Source organism: Stenella coeruleoalba, assembly GCF_951394435.1.
Source record: "Stenella coeruleoalba genome assembly, chromosome: 4".
Taxonomy (NCBI): domain Eukaryota; kingdom Metazoa; phylum Chordata; class Mammalia; order Artiodactyla; family Delphinidae; genus Stenella; species Stenella coeruleoalba.
Genome location: NC_137149.1, coordinates 110,012,625 through 110,024,918, shown reverse-complemented (window position 1 = coordinate 110,024,918; position 12,294 = coordinate 110,012,625). Strand labels below are relative to the sequence as shown.

The 12,294-nt window shown below is 40.2% G+C and overlaps 1 protein-coding gene across 1 annotated transcript in view; it reads left to right on the top strand.

Moving 5' to 3' along the window:
• The first annotated feature begins 634 nt into the window (after positions 1-634).
• The window catches only part of PLAC8 (placenta associated 8), a 37,896-nt gene continuing 26,236 nt past the window's right edge, over positions 635-12,294 (top strand). Inside the window, exon 1 of the mRNA XM_079919866.1 lies at positions 635-767. The gene's annotated coding sequence lies outside the window, so the exon portion shown is untranslated. The remainder of the gene's footprint in view (positions 768-12,294) is intronic.

The window sequence follows — 12,294 nt, the reverse complement described above, 5'->3', positions numbered from 1 at the left end:
AGACTATAGGGTGAGAACGTGAGGCAGGATGTGGTGCAGACCTCAACAGACACAGATTACAGTCCCTTTTCAGCCAGTTCCTAGCTGCCAACTTCTAGCCACTTAGCATTGCTGTGACTCAGTTTCCTTGCCAGTTAAATGGGGATGATAATACCCCACAGACTTGTGAGGAGAATTCAATAAATTAATACATGAAAAGCATTTAGTACAGTGCCTAACACTTAGTAGGCATTTACTTAACCAATGTCAGGGAGAACAAAGGAGTCCAAAGAGGCAGAAGAAAAAAAGAAAAGTGTCTGATTAGGTATGGAATTCCAGATAGCCTGTTTTCTCCTTAACCCTACCTACAAGCTCCCCAATTTAAAAATGGCAATAAATACACACTAAATCTTATTTATTGTATTAAAGGGAAAAAGTAAAATTTAAAAATTGGTAAGCTCTGCCAGTCATGTAAAACCAGTCAAATTATATAATGAATCAAATCTTCCCCCCGCCCAAAAAAAAAGATACATGAGTGTACTTAACACAATGTAGGAGAAGGAACACAATTCTGCAGGCAAGAAATGCTTTCACTTTCAAAGTAACAGAAACATACCTTGAACACTCCTCTGCCCAGACTGCACTGGCCAATGAAAAATCACTGATTATGTACTTTGTACTGCATACTGCGATGGAAACATACTTCTCTCTTTTCTGTATCTTTCACTTCTAGTGAGATTCTCTCTCAAGCCACAAGATACAGCCTGCCCAGAACCTATTTCTTAACTGTAAGTACTTTGAAATGAAGCACTTCTTTAAAAGCTTATCTAGCCCTGGGGGGAAAAAAAGTTTTCTTTAATAGTATTTGATTTTCTTGTTATTATTTCTAACATGCAATATTTCGAGGTCCAGCCGAAAGACCAATGTTCTCTTATCTAATTGCTTTAAATTTAGTTAAGTTAGTCAAATTCAACATGTACCAGGCATGTGTGAGATGCCATGCTTTTCATAAGGTAGTCTTGAATCCTCATCAACTATTGCTTTCAGCAGGATACATATATTAGGCATTGTGTTTATAACTTTATCATTAATTTCACTCTTTATTTCATACATAGGCATGTTTACTCGTGCTAGTCTAATTTCTTTTGAAATTATTTTGCTTGATTTTTTTTCCATTAGAAAAAGAAGACGGAATTTTATAGATTTAGCTAATGAATCATGAGAATCCTTGAATTTTTGGTATGACAGTAAGAAAAACACACTAGAAGGCTTCAAACTTAAATTCTGGTGCTTTATTTATATGTATAAAGAAAGAGACCCTTCTCATCTCACATTTGTTAACTTCTGAGATGAGAAATTAGGAAATGGAAATGTTTCAATCAAAGCAAAAAAAATTAAAATTTAACATTGATAAACACTAGAAAGAAAAGGAAAATCTAAGTGATATATTGATTAATATTAACGTAATTAATGTAGTAGATTAATACTAATTAATATTAATAAGATAGGGGCTGTCCTTCTCAAGAGTGAGGTTTTCCAGGGCAGGGAGACAGGTATAAGATTAGTTGTAACTAAAACTAATGGATGAAATTAGGGTGTTTAAAATGTGGGCCAAATCCTGCAAGGTTTCTGGGCATTGAGGTCATTCCATGAAAGGGGTCTTCTAAAGAAAGGGGTCTCAGTCTCTCTTCAAATCTTGTCCACCAAGATTCCCATTTCAATTCCTCCTGCCTCCATTTTTCCTTTTTCCGGAGTGGCCCCCACCAACTTTTTTTGTCACCTGTCTGCTCTGTGGCATCAAAGACAACATGAAACGAAACAGCTGTGTGGTCCCTCAGTGATGGGCAGAGCTACCGGCTGTGGAGAAGAACCTACAGACTCTCCTGAACCCCTACCATATCTAACACAAGTGCTACACACGTTGGGTGTCCAGTAATGTTTGCTAATGTGGGCTGGATCTGCAGTTATTCTTAACAGAAGAGAAATAAAAATGCCCAGGGCCGTGGGTTACCAAGTGTCCTCTGTAAGGGCACTGATGCTGGAATCTCCTGAGACGCCAGGCCTCTGCATGGGCAGGCAGCCCAGGGGTGAGTGGGGCTAGTTCAGCCTGTGCTCCTCAGGAAAGCTGGAGGCCCTGGCATGGCTACATCTGCCTGGAGAAAGGGATGGTATTTTTCTAATTCTCACCAAGCTGTATCTATGCAGAGGGGCCACATTTCTCTACATGACAGCACCCTATGCCATAGGGGCAGCAGCCCTGAGGGTGCTCGGTACAGATTCCTGGACCCCAGCCCATCCCACCTAAATCACAGTCTCGAAGGATAGTGCCCAGGAATCTATATCGTAAACAAACTCTCCAAGTGGTTTTTACGCACAGTAAGCATTGAAAAGACGACTGAACGGAGGAGACAAGCTTGTAGACAAGGTCCCAGAAATTCTTGGAAACATTACTGGGCACTAAAATGATTTCAGGGAAGTTGTCTTTTGTTATCTTCCCCTTAACTCCTGCTGTCGATCTTTTACCTTGAATGGTTAAGGTTAAAGACTATTGGGTATTTAATGGCTGAAGCAAAGAGATTTGCAACCGTTTAGGATACTTTGAGTTCGTTTTTATTTTATATTTTATTGTAACCTAAAGGATGCCTAGAATTGTGAAATGATATTTAAACCACAGAGCTGCACAGGAGTAAGTGTGCTTGTTTTCTCTTCCGTTTGATAGCTACCAGGGAGCTCTTTCTGGAGTAAGAAATCTCATGTGAGAAGTTACAAAACCTCTTTCAGAATAAGCCACATTAGTCAAAAAGAAGTCTGGGGCGCTGGTTCCTAGTGCTGTTGTTCTGGGCTGGGCCGGATAGAGTAGCCTTCTCCCCTGCTGTAGGTAACCTTCACTAGAGGTGAACCTTGAAACCTCCTGGGGCCCCCAATCTCTGCTCAGTTCTAGGTGCTAAAGTCCACAGAAACACCTGGGGTGCCCCAGTTTTCCGTATTCAAAAGAGGAAGTCAAAAGTAGTGAAAGAAACAGAAACAGAGAGCTTTTAACTTTGGGGCTAAAGACTGTTGAGGCCACTACACTGAGAAAGTAAACTGTGGTACAAACTAACCGGCAGTCAGCACATGGATATTTCCCACGAAGCTGCTGGCTACAAAATGTGCAGATTACCATTGACTGAACTTCAAAGGCACTCAGAGAATGCTCCAGTCTCTGCTTTAAGGGCTAACAGCAGCCAATCTGAATACACAGATATATAAAGTATGTACAGAGTGAGGACAGTTAGGAAAAGGAAAGGATGGTTAGATAATTGCAGGCAAGTTTTTATTTTGAAATCTTCAGATCATTCTATTCAAAATCACAGCATAGACTTCTTAAAAAAATAAGCAAGTTAAATGAACATGTTTTTCCTGAGAGAGATCATGGGAAGGGTATAAATTCATTAATTCAGCAATTGGTTACTGAATGCCAACTTGTGCCAGGCACTGGCCAGGGGCTAAGGAGAAAAAAATTCAGACAGCTATAGGATAATCAGCACAACCCTTTACTTTCTTTTTTTTTGTTGTTTTTTGTCACTGCATTTGCTTTTTGTTTCCAAAATGGGTATTTCTTGTGTTGATTATAAAAGGAATAAATGCTAATTGTAAAAAATTTTTTCAGACAATGCTCAAAATTATAAAGATAAAAATATCTACCAGCCAATCACCTAGTGATAACCACCAAACATTTTGTATAGCCTTTCCTGTTTTTTTCTGATATTTGATTATTAAAAAGAAATACAAAAGAAAGTTTGAATTTCCTTTTTTTTTTTTTTTTTTTTGAGGTACCCGGGCCTCTCACTGTTGTGGCCTCTCCCGTTGCGGAGCATAGGCTCCGGACGCGCAGGCTCAGCGGCCATGGCTCACGGGCCCAGCCGCTCCGCGGCATGTGGGATCTTCCCCGACCGGGGCACAAACCAGTGTCGCCTGCATTAGCAGGCGGACTCTCAACCACTGCCCCACCAGGGAAGCCCTGAATTTCCTTTTTTTAAAGCATTTCCTGCAACACCTCTTCTTCCCAGGCCCCAAATATGGGAAGCTATCACCCAAAACTATGGTTTCTGTCATGTGAGTACTGGGGTTTGGGATATAGGATGTCTGGCAGTCTAAAGGAGTTCTAGGGAGAACTGCCACTGCGTTTTCAGGGCTGAGCACTAGCCTGTGTCTGATGTGCACCGGCTCCAGCGGGCATCACGCACTAAGACCGCGGTAGCGGGCATGTTAATGGGCACCTACTGTGTGCCAGGGCCTGAGCTAAGCTTTTGCGTTACATCAGAGAACACAGTCCCCCAAAATTCCCTGCCCTTGTAGAGCTTACGTTCAGGACTGGAAGCTTTCCCCCAAACCAAGGTGATTATTGTAAAAAGGGTGAGCAACAGAAATGACACAATTGCAATTTCTTTATCTCCTTTTTCATGAATCCACAGAACGAGTTTGTTTAGAAAGCTGTGGATGCTTCTTACTAAAATGAAAAACAGGCATGCGCACTAGAAGTAGAATCTGGGGACCACTTAAGAGGTGTTAAAATCATTGGGGCCAGGGGCAGGGGGTTGCTGATGATAGTTTCCTTCTGTATTACTTCCTGATCAGAAGTGAGCTGATCAGCCCATTCATCTGATGAAAACTTTAAAAAATGTATTACAAATGCCTGGTGAGACTGAGCGGCCGCGGCTGGCGGAGCGGCAGGGTGCCGGTCAGCGGCACCCCGACCCTGTCCCAGATCCCGGGCTCCCTCGCGCCTGACCGGCCAATCTCGGCTCCCACCAAGTCCGGCAGGTCCAGCCGCGTACGGCGACAGGGACCAGCCCGGGTCTCAGCCTCGCGGACCCTCCCCGCGTCCGCGAGACGCAGCCGCCTGGAGCTGGCCGCGCCCCGACTGCGGCCGACCCTGCCCTCGGGCTCCGCGCTGCCTGCCCAGAGGGATTCGGGGGCAAAAAGTCGGGTCCCAGCAGAGGAGACGGCCGGGTACACAACTCACGTACTGGGAGGCGGAACGTGGGTGCCTGGCGGAGAACACCTTCTGCGCCGCAGCGCTGCGCGCAGTCACCATCCTGAGGGGCGAGAGGTCACGGCGGTGAGAAGCCCACCCCACCCTCCGCCCCGCCCTGCTGAAGCCCCGGGCCCTGCTCCTGCCGAAGCCACACCTCCCGCGTGCGCCAGAAACGGGGAGCGAGTGGGCTCTCCGCCCCAAATGGAAAAGCGGGGGCTGCTGATGGGCCCGGATGCTTTGATAACTTGGTTCAGCCTGACACCGGCGCGCCCCGCCATCGGCGGGCTGTCCTGCCCTTGTCACTTCTCCCTGCAAGGGAGCCAGAGCACAGCCAGAGGCAAGTTCGCTTCGTTCCATCACCTGGTGATCCTACCCTTCAAGATAGACTCCTGCCTACAAAGACACCCACAGATAACGCAGGCCCCGAATGATCACCCCCCCCCGCCGCCACCTTCCCTCCTCCCCCCCATTTTTGTTCACTTACTAAACCTTCTTTCGCAGTGTTTTCTGTGAGATCCACAGTGGTTAGCCTCTCTTATTGTAAAAGAGCAGTAAAAAGCCATTATGGCGCATTAAAAAATAAATAAAAAAAGCAAAAACCAAAATAAAAAACCACTTTAATGCATATAAAAGGACAAACCTAATAAATTTTAAATAAGCTTCAGCTATTCTGAATGCATTTTATGGTGTTTTATACGAAAAAGAGAAATTCTTTAGGATGGTTCCTAAGAATTATAAGTGGGAAATGCAACCACAGTTCAAAAATCTTCTTATGGCTATGTTTATATTATATACTACTTGGATTTGGGAATGTATGTTTTACAGCTTTTGTAACAGATTGCTTTTGTATTTTTCACTCTAAGTCCTATGGGGGCTCTCCTCTTCCCATATCCTCTTTTGTTTTCTTATTTTTTAGAAATAATTTTAGATTTATGAAAAATGTTGGAACAATAAGACACAAAAAGACAAACAATAACAAATGTTGGCCACGATGATGGGACCCGCAAACAAAATGCAGCAGTTTTGGAAAACAATGTGAAGCAGTTCGAAATGCTAAACATGGCCTTGGTGGTATAGTGGTGAGCATAGCTGCCTTCCAAAATGCAAAACATAAAGTTAGTATTTTGACCCAGCAATTCCACTTCTAGATAGACACCCAAGAGGAATGAAAACAAATGTCCGCACAAAACCCTGTGTGGTACGCAGATAGTAATAGGAGCGTTATTCATAATAACAAAAAAGTAGAAGTAATCTAAATGACCATCAGCTGATCAATGGACAAACACAAAATGGTATATCCACACAATGGAATATTGTTCAGCAGTAAAAAAAAAAAAGTACTAATGCATGCTGTGGTAAGGATGAACCTTGAAAACATTATGCTAACTAAATGAAGTCAGTTACAAAAAAAGCATATATTCTCTGATTCCATTTATATGAAATGACTAGAATAAGCAAACCAATAGAAACAAAAAGCAGATTAGAGATTGTTTGGACGTAGGGGAGGTGAGAGGAAGTGGGGAGTGACTGTTAATGGATATGGGTGCTAAAGGATGTGTGCTAAAATATTTCAAAATTAGATTATGGTGGTGGTTATGCAAGTATGAATATACTAAAATCACTGAACTGTATCCATTTTAAACAATTGAATTTTATAGTATGTAAAATATTTCTCAATAAGATACTTTTTTAAATAACAGGGACTTTCCTGGCAGTCCAGCAGTTAGGACTGCACGTTTCCATTGCAGGGGGTGCGGGTTCAATCCCTGGTCAGGGAACTAAGGTCCCACATGCATACGGCACAGACTAAAAAATACAAAAATAAAAAAGTAATACGCAGAGTCCCCATATACCCCTCACTGGCTTTCCTTGTTAATGTTTTACATAACAATCGTACAAATACAGAAACCAGGAAATTAATATTGGCAAACTGCTATCACCTAATTAATCTACAGATCTTATCCAAATGTTACCAATTGTCCCACTATTGCCCTAAGGAAGAGAAAAGCAGCTCTTGCCATTGTGGAGCTGGCCCAGTGCTGTGAGCTAGGCTTTGGTGTTGCAGCAAGCTGGCCTGGCACTTACACCAGGTCTTTTTTTATTTTTGAGATATAATTGACATATAACATTATATTAGTTTCAGGTGTACAACATAATGATTTGATATTTGTATATACTGTGAAATGATCACCACAGTAAATCTAGTTAACATGCATCACCACACAGTTACAAGATTTTTTCCTGAGATGAGAACTTTTAAGATTTATTCTTTTAGCAACTTTTAAATATACAATACATTGTTATTAACTATAGTCACCATGCTGTACATTACAGCCCCAGGACTTATTTATTTTACAACTGCAAGTTTGTACCTTTAGACCACCTTCACCCATTTCTCCCACGCCCTACCCCTCACCTCTAACAACCACAAATCTGTTCTCTGTATCCATGAGTTTGGTTTGTTTGCTTGTTTTAGATTCCACGTATAAGTGAGATCATCTTGTATTTGTCTTTCTGTGTCTGACTTATTTCACTTAGCGTAATGCCTTTAAGGTCCATCCATATTGTCCTTCCCACTGGGTCTTGATGTTCCCCTCTAGCACATGAACAATTTCACAGAGCATCAACATCAGATAAGACCATGATGGATCAAATAAAAACACTAACACTCTGTAATCATATTTGAACACAGATGAATTTTAAACATTATCAAGCCACAAAATACCAGATATTTCCCTTTCCTGACTAATATGAGTGATTGCTATTTCTTTACCTGTTGCAGGGTTAGGCTTGCTCTAGTCACCTTCATTCCCATAGATAAGATTTATTAATATACCCAGTCATAGCATTGTCTCCACTTTCTGGAGCACATCAATATGTCCCATTACTGATAATATCAACTTTGGTCATTTGACTAAGATAGTGTCTGTCAGATTTATCCACTAGAGAGTTGCTGTTTTACTCTTTGTAATTAATAAGTAGCCTGTGGGGAGATACTTTGAGATGTGTAAATATGTTGTTTCTCATCATACTTTCAAAGTCTAATTTTAGCATCCATCTGTGAGTCTTTCCTATAACAATTATTACTGTAGTGTTTGCCAAATGGTGATCTTGTATTTCCATCACTCCCTCTATATTCATTAATGGGAATTCTCCCTCATTTTATTTATTATTATTATTATTATTCTGGCCGTGCCGTGTAGCCTGCAGGATCTTAGTTCCCTGAGGAGGGATCAAACCTTGCCTCCTGCAGTGGAAACGTGGAGTCTTAACCTCTGGGGACCACCAGGGAATTCCCCCCTTCTCCCTCAGAGTAAATAAAATTTACTCTTTTATTTATATCAGTAGAGAGTTACGGATAGTTTAGTCTATGAATTATAATCAGATATTAACATTATTTGGTTACACAAATTGTCCCAGATTTAGCCATTGGAAGAGCCATCAAGTTGGCTCTGAGGTCCTATCTCTAATCCATATTTGCACTCTTTTTTACTTTTTGGTACACAAGATGTTCCAGGCTTATCTTGTACTTCCCTTTCCCAGCCCTGGAATCATCCATTTCTCTAATGAACTCAGGCTCTTTTTAAAATTGGAAAATGGTATTTAGAAACCAAGATTTGGGCACAAGGTGTGTTCATTGATAGTGGGTTGTTGTTCCTTCTAGGTCCTCTCAATGGAGAGGGCTAGGAAATATTTATGTATTCATACACATTTCTATATCTCTCTGTGTGTATGGGTGTGTGTGTGTGTACTGTAAAGTTGTTGTTTGTTGCCTCAGTGGCTTTCTAAGTGCCTGTTTTGAACTTTTACCAAGTTATTGCCCACTTCTAAGTACCCATCCCCAGTACATGCGTTCATAAGCCTTATAATGACTTCCCCATCTTACCCTTTTCCTACTTTCCACATTGACCAAGTTACATTTAAATTACCCAGTGAGAATGCTTCCTGCATGCCACAAGCTACCCCACTCATGACCCTCAATAAAGGCATTCGCCCATGAGTCCTGGCTCTGCTCTTTCGACGCCTGCTGTTACCAAACTTCAGGCTTTTAAGGGACTTTGCATGGCCCTTTGGGCATGTCATGCCTCCCCCTTTAGGACCTGTGAGTAGAATAAATTCTTTAATTTCATATGCTTGTCTGAATGGGATTTCCGTAGCTGTGTTGGAGTGACCCTTAAAGACCCCACAAAGGAGTCTTACCCCCTCATTTACAACTGTGTGTGTGTGTAAATAACCATGAGTTCATACCAATGATTCCAACTCAATAGGACTCATACTAGCTGTCCTCCTTTCCTTATTTGTAATTTCTTTCTCTGACAGGGAAAAATCTCAATCTCATTATCCACAGTATATTATTCAAGCCATATATAGATAGATAGATAGATAGATTTCGGAATTGCTAATTCATACCTCTGTGAAAAACAAGTTTAGTAACTAGAGTATAATATTTGTCAGGTTTTTTTTATAGCTTTATGTTATATAGTCAAAATACTTTCCAAGTTTATTTAGGTTACCTTTTTCTTCCTCAGTGTGGTTATAATATTAATTGTAATACAGTCAGGTCTATTTTTTACTGTTTATATTGCATTTTGGGATCCTGCCACATTCTCTTTGATTTTGACTATCCATTTATGCGTTGACTTGATATGTGAAATATTAGCATGGTTGGAAGAGTCAGAGCCATATGAAAAGGTACACTTAGAGAAGTGTTGCCCCCAGCCCTGCTACTCCATTTCCATTCTCTCATTCTTTCCACCTCATTTACCCTGAACATAACAAGTTTCATTTGTGTCTGGTTTATTCTTCCTGTATTATTTATTGCACAATTGAACAGATACATGTGTGTTTTCTTATTTCCCTTTATCTCTTACATGAAGGATATCATACCGAAAACATTCTTTTGTGCATTTTTTTCCCACTTATATATATCTTGGAAGTTACTTCATGTCAGTTTATAGAGCTCGTCCTCCTTCTTTTTTTGATAGCTGCATAACACTCCACTGTGTGGGTGTACCATAGTTTATTCAACCTGTCTCCCATATAGTGCTTACAATTATTTTGCAAAAACAAACAATGCTGCTAGGAATAACCTCATGCATATGTGTTTTTGCATTTTTGGAGGTATATCTTCAGGATGAATTTCTAGATATGGGATTACTTGGGCAAATGGTAAGCGTAAGTGTAGTTTTGTTAAGTATTGCTAAAGTTCCTTCCAGAATGGTTGCACCAGTTTGCATTCTCACCAGAAATATATAAGTACCTGTTCCTCCACAGCCTTACCAAAAGAATGTGTTGCATACTCTTTAATTTTTGCCACCTGACAAGTGTTTAATTTGCATTTCTTTAATATTGAGTGAGTTTGAACATCTTTTTTAATATACTTAAGGTCATTTTCATGTCTTCTTTTGTGAATTATCTGTTCCTGCCTTGTCATTTTATCAACCTTGGGGCTTTTAAATTTCTCTCATTTTAAAGATTTTTTTTTAATACTTAATGTCAGATTTTGTCCTCTCTTTGTGTACCTATAATCATTTTATTAAAACTTAGAAAAATATATGTTTGCAGACCACACTCACTAATGGGAAGGGAAATACCTAGAGCTGTTTTCTGATGGTGATAAAGTTCAACAGACAGAAACCTTTAAAAAAACGTTTTAAAGCTTCTTCCTTCTTTCTAAAAAAATAAAAATAAACTCGTTTAATAGTCATCCAAAAACACTGTGTCCTTCACATGAGGCTGTTTGCTAGGACTCAGGGGACCATTTATAATGATTGACCTGGTTAATTTACAATTAGCTATGATGAAGCCTGGGCAGATTTAGACATGTTTGAACCATTGTTGATACGCTTTCAATTGTGTGGAAAAACATCCAAGATGTTGCCTTGTTTCATATACTGCTCTCCCTTTTTGTCCATGGGAACTACCAAACTAGCCAGGCATTACTGGGCAATGCAATCTAGAAAGAAACCCAGTTAATTCAAGAAATAGAAAAAGTGTAAAGTAATATGGAACAATGGAGGTAATTTGCTTGTTTTTGACACTGCCCTATGAGGGAAATAATACAAGAAAGCATTAGTATAATCACATTGCCTGAGTATCTCAAAGCACTGTATTTTCAATTTTAGTGTTTTTCTTTTGTCCTGAATTCTGAAGTGGAAATGTATTACATCTCAGTGTCTAGCACACTGTGAGTAAATCAAACATATAATAAGTACTTAATTCAAGAAGACAAGGAAAAGTACCTTCTATTAGACTACATTGAAGTTGGTGCTAAAGGAATAAATATGAAAAGAGAGTTCCAGTTCTCAAGGAGATCACAACAAACCAATGAAAATGCTACCCTGTAATAAGTGCTGTGATGGAGCAGGGCTCTAAAGCTAAGGGGCAAAGGGAGGGACAGGGACTGTGGAGTGAGCCAGAGAAGGATTTGAATTTCATAATTTACTTAAACTCTCTGAGCCTCCATTTCCTCATCAACTCAATAAGTATAATAATTCCTACTTGGCAGGGCTGTTGCAACATTAAGTGGACAGTGTGAGTCTAGCACAGTGCCTGATATAGGGTAGAATTTCAATGAATATTAGCTGATATTATTGCCAACAGATATTTGTGGAAATCATCAAAAGAAATTTCCTTGCTGCATTTTTGTACATTTTAGCCGTACTCCCTGATACTAATCTGATTTTTTTTTATTGTTCATTAAATTCATCCCTAGACTTTATCTCATAGAAGGTACTCATAGAGGGTAATTTTCATTGTCTTCTTGAATTAAGTACTTATTATATGCTTGATTCACTCACAGTGTGCTAGACACTGAGATGTAATACATTTCCACTTCAGAATACAGGACAAAAGAAAATACTCTCAATAAGCACAGAAGGTGGATAGGTCAGAAACCATTTCCATTTTTAAAGATTAGTAAGAGGAAATTTAAATGATTAGTTAAATAACTAGGCTGATCAATGACTAGTCCAAGATCACACAGTTTAGGAAACCAGAATTTGAGCAAAGATATTCTCACTTCAAATCAAATCAATGTTGCATGACCCCACACTGCCTCTCATGATGGAGAGAAATTAGGACCCACCTAACAAAATGTACTTCATAATAAACGTTGCTGGGGCACAGCATCAGGGCTTGCCCCTAACACGTACCAAGGGTCTGTCAGCACTGACAGTCTGCACTGTCAGAGGGATACAGGCTCCAGGTAAATTTGAAGTGAAGGACCAACTTGGATGAAGGAAGATTGGAGAGGACTACTGTGATGTTGTGGTTTTTAATAAGAAATACATATTTGG